Here is a 5,374-nt window from a genome sequence, read left to right on the forward strand (position 1 = left end):
ATAACATAACGCGTGATATCAGAAGTTTGGGAATCAGTGGCACATGTGCAAAGACACTACAAGACAGACCAACAGATTACAAAAAATAGAATGCTCACGTTGTCTTTACGTGTAAATAGCTACATGGATCCTGACTCACGTGTGGAGTATTGGGGGACCCTGTGAATGGAATTGCAAAGCCTTAAGGAAAAAGGCGCCCACATATATTGAGCAACGATGGCCAATCGTCAGGGGTGCCTTGCCTAATGCGATCAATAGTGGAAGCGGTCATTACTCACGTTTGTCTCCTCAAATGAAACCATCAAACCTAGTACGGAGCACAGGACCCGGCAGCTCAGCGGTTCCGGGAGCTCGTACTAACAGGAAATGTGTGAAGTCACGTGATCGTAGTGGCGGGTCACGTGGTCTAGAAAGGCTAGAGTGCTAACCCTGAGCAGCGTGATGGCTGCAGGGGGATGTATTTACGCAACTAAAGAAGCGTTGCCAGTTAATGCGAGTAACGGAACTTCTAATGTAACTCCTAGGTGGGAAGGACAGCGCCTCGATGTATCGACGCAGGCGCCCTGCATAGAGTTGTAAACTTACTGTAAAGCGTTTTACATGTGGCACATTATTAAAATATCATCAGCACAGGGAAAGACAATAGTGCGTGATAAGGCGCTCGTGGGTAGGCGCTCTAAAGAGGTGCTATCGGTTAAAATAACAGGCTGCTCGATATGGGAGACATGGTAAACCCAGTATGATTAGGTGGCAGTCTGCATGGTATGAGAGGCATGGCAAGTATTGTAAACACTGTAAGTATAATACCGGTGTCCTACAGAATATAAAGGTCGATGTGATTAAAAACTGGAGTGGTGCATTAGGGACCCTGTTATGTGTCTAAGGGAACCCATAAGAATTAACAATAGAGAATTCACATTTAAGAATTAGGTGGAGGGCTAGACTATGGAGGCAAAGAGATTGATAGACCTGGTAACAGATCAGTTGTCTGAATTAAGAGGGCGCAGAGACCGCCTTGATATTAGTTTAATGTCTTTGTATTGAGTTCCACGGTACGTCATCATTGAGCCCTGAAACGTGGGTCCAGAGTCTATAAACCCAACTTTGTTCTTTCTCAAATAGGGCATTTTGTAGGTTGTGTCTATTACTCTCTAGTTGTTCTATGACAACCCACGTCATGTCATTAGTGGTATGTCCTGTGGTTAGAAAATGATCCGTTAGTTTAGTAGTGTTACGCTTGCAACGAATGTTGCTTCTGTGTTTGCAAATTCTTGTTTTAACCTTTCTGGAGGTCATGCCAATATATCTGAGGCCGCACAGGCATGTGATCATGTAAATTACATTTGCTGAATTGCAGTTCGTATGTTTCCGGATGTGCCAAATCTTTCCTTGTTCGAGATTCAGATTTTTGGTAGTCTTGGTCAGGTGGCATACGCTGCAATTACCGCATGCGTAATGTCCCGTGATATTTGGCATACCCCATGAATTGAGCACTGTGGCTTCTCGGGTCGGGTTCTGTCTTGGACGTGTGGATACCAGGCTGTCTTGAAGATTTTGCGATCTTTTGTAGGAGAATAGTGTTTTTTCCCACTGCAATTTCCCTGAGGTCAGTATCCTCCAATTGGCCTGGATGATCTTAGCCACTTTGATAGAGATGGAGTTATATGTAGTAACACAAGTCAATGGGATGGTAGTTTCTTGTTTGACTGTGGGTTCCAAAAGGGCTTCCCTATTTTGATTTCTGGCCCGTTTTTGTGCCTTATGGACTGTCTTCATAGGGTACCCTCTCGTGGTGAGTTTCTGTTTTAGGGCATTCGCTTGAGTTTTATAGTCTCTGATTTCACTACAATTACGTCTGAGTCTGAGGTATTGTCCATATGGGAGGTTTTCGCGTAGGGCTCTGGGATGGAAGCTCTCATACCTCAGAAGGGAGGCGGCATTGTCCTACAGAACAAAGCTGCCTACCACCAGGAGTGCCTGCGACTATTGGAGGATGACAAAAATTACAAACAACTTGACCAAGACCCGACTGACAGGCTAAAACACAAAATCGATACTTTGGTCTGGGAAGAGGAAGCAAACGGCGACATCAGTAGAGAAGAAGCTCAGTGCCTGACTTCTGGAGAAAAACGCATTCCCTATTTCTACACAATAATACCGAAGATTCATAAGAAAAAAATCCCTCCACAAGGTCGCCCCATTGTTTCTGGTATCGGATCTTTACTGGAACCATTATCAAGTTTTTGTGATTTTTTCTTGCAACTGCTGGTGCAGGCAACACCTGCATATCTTAAAGATACAAAAGACCTACTGGCACAAATAAAAGACATCCAATTGGATCCTACCACATCCATCATGGCTAGTATGGATATTGAAAGCTTATATACCAGCCTGCCCCAAGATGACACTTTGGAGGTCATGCAGATCGCTCTGGAACAAGCGGATTGGCCGTACAGAACACCGAGGAGCTTCATTCTACAATGTGCAGAACTAGTCCTTAAAGATAACTTTTTTGAATATGAAGGCACGCTATACCTACAACAGTATGGTACATCAATGGGCAGCACCCTCGTGCCGAATGTGGCAGGGCTTTATGTCTCCAATTCTGAATCCAAACATGTGCTTAACACAGCATCCCCCTACCATGATGAACTAGTATTCTATAAAAGATATATTGACGATGTCTTGGAGCCATGTTCCAGTCTCCTGGATGTGCTTTGTAATCATTCATGAGTTAAATTAAAATGTGATTATTATAATCAAGGGAACACATGTGTAATTAAATATGAATACACTGGTCTTTTCTCGGTATATACTTACTTACTGGAGCTGAAAAGAGCTCATTGATATTAACGAGGTGGCTTTGTGTGTTCCATGTAGCGGTAACACACAGTCCCTATATCATTCCATCCCCCAGGCACCATCCCATTCTCTCGTCCCCTCCATGTGATCAGTTGAACGTTCCGGACCTGTCCATCCTCTTCTTGGGTGGAGCAGTTGACTGGGAGAACCTTGTGAGTGTTTGATGGTTCATTGACCGGCTAATGCTATAATGTGCATGAACATGTGACAGCCGTGCTCTTGCACCATGACGCTGATCCCATAATGACCAGTGTAGTGTCAATTCTCTTTCCCTAATAGGCTCTGCGCATTGGAATAATATACACTATAGTTTTGGCATAGGACTGAGGTCAGTATGCCTCTATCGAGTACATTAAACTCAATTACTTTGTGTGCCAGCTAACTCAGAGGCCACTAGAAACTCCTTGAAAAACTAGAAGGGAGTAGTTTCTGGCAACCGCATAAACATGACAACTTTGTTTTTCCCTTTGGAATCGGAATATGTCTGAGAATCGTGGAAAAAATAGATAACAGTTTCACTCAGTCAATCGTGCATGCTTAGTTTCTTTAGAATTACACAGAAAGAATAGACGGGCTTTCCAATAAAATTGATTTATTGAACAGTCTTGTTTCTCGTGTAAGAGATATGAGCTGTTACAATCGCAAGACAGTATGCAAGATATATTGCGTACAGCGTAAGCAGTAAGAAGAAATAATACTGCAATAGCATTGACTTTTAGCTATGACACATATTCATATACATATACATAAATAAGACAGGCTAAAAAGTGGATACTCATCTGATGCATCTCACTAGTTCTACCCCAGTGTACCTAACCTAAGTGTAGTACAAGGTAAGACGTAGGTGCTGTATTCTATAGTATGGTAAGCTATAGTTTTGTATGCCAAGAGTCCCTCTAGGTTCTAGTCTGCTCCATACCTTAGAATGAGAGAGGTGGGAATCTCTTTCCAGGTCTCAAACTCTAACACCCCGCGAAAGGAGTCAGAACACTGGAAGCTGGATTCTCTGCGAGCAGGGATGACAGCATCTAGTCAGTGCGTCAGGCTGGGACATAAATTCTCCTGGAGTCGTGGTTTCTTCCGAACTTGCCGAGGCGAGCCAAGCCGTATCAAGCCGTGCAGCCGTCATTTTGCTTGGTATGGGAAGGTATATTTATACCTGGTAGGTGCCTTGGAATGTTAGCATTGACGTAAAGTCGGGCAGAGGAAGACATCGTGAATGAACCATTAAGGCATAGCTGTTCATGCATAATAAATGAGTTATTGGAGAAATCAATAATCCTAGACTAGGGAAAGTCCCAATGGCTTACGGGTCTGGTTTCTAAAAACTCGTGACGTTGGGGTGGACGGATGTAGGTGACCATGCCATATTTGGAGAGCATGGCTAATGCCTAAATAAGGGCTGCGATCTTGTGCCTACATAAGGGTAATGCAAAGTGTGCCTATATAAGGGCATGTTTTAGGAAAACCTATATACAGACATCTAAATCGAAACAACATCAGTGCTGTGCGGACACCGTTTCAGACATTCCATAACTTCAATCGACGATACTGTAGGGTTTGAACATTCTATGATGCGGAATATTGCACTGCTTGGCATTTACCTCCCAGCAAAGGTGAATTATAGCTGATGTCCACCTTTCTGCCCTGATTTTGTCAAGACTTTTCGGAAGTACAGAGCTGTTTTCCATGGACAAGTTCCACAAGGTTTTACCTGACCAAATCTGTCCATGAGTAACCCAGTGAGTGCAGTAGTGTTACTTTTTTTTTGCAACATCCCTTAGATTGGAAACTCCAGTTTCAGCGCAAAAATCGAACGTACAAAAATGTAATGAAGGTGTTTGTGGTGTCACAATGAAGGCATGATGTAATGTTCAGGCCTTGCTCAAATGAAATTTGAGTTCTAAGATTGACAGTTCTATTTTGTAAACGACGTTCTAAGTTTGGAATGAGAGTTCTAATTTGGAACGGAAAGAATTCCTTTAGAATGTAGATTGGAATAACGCTTCTAATTTGGAACGCAGGAGCTATGTATGGAATGCAAATTCTACATTTGGAACGCCTCTTGCACAAAACATAAATTTTTTTAAGGTTGAAGCCGCAGCTGAGTGTGATCTCTTGATTTTTTTAGTAGAAAACAGGAGATTCCAAGACTACAGATTCATTGGGCACCTTGACCCCCAGGGTATACAGAACTACCTTCTATTTCATGAACTTGTGCAATGCTCTTGAAGCTGTGCGTAGTCACACAAGAAGGAGTCCATGGCAGTCTTCACACAGACGAAGACTCAGAGCCCAGGCATACGACCGCTGCCAGGCTCTGCTAGTCAGTGCAGAAGAAAGATGTAGGGTGTCTTCTGGTGTCTTCAAATCCTTAGGTCCCACCCTGACATTTGAATACCTGAACACACCTGTGAAGTGGGCAGAGCAGATAGGAAGAAACAGAATGAAAAGCTGTGCATTCCTGTGCAGTGCACTAGGCCCATCTCTCCAGCGCCTTTACAGATTCTGT

This window comes from Lissotriton vulgaris, chromosome 1_1, assembly GCF_964263255.1.
Source record: "Lissotriton vulgaris chromosome 1_1, aLisVul1.2, whole genome shotgun sequence".
NCBI lineage: Eukaryota > Metazoa > Chordata > Amphibia > Caudata > Salamandridae > Lissotriton > Lissotriton vulgaris.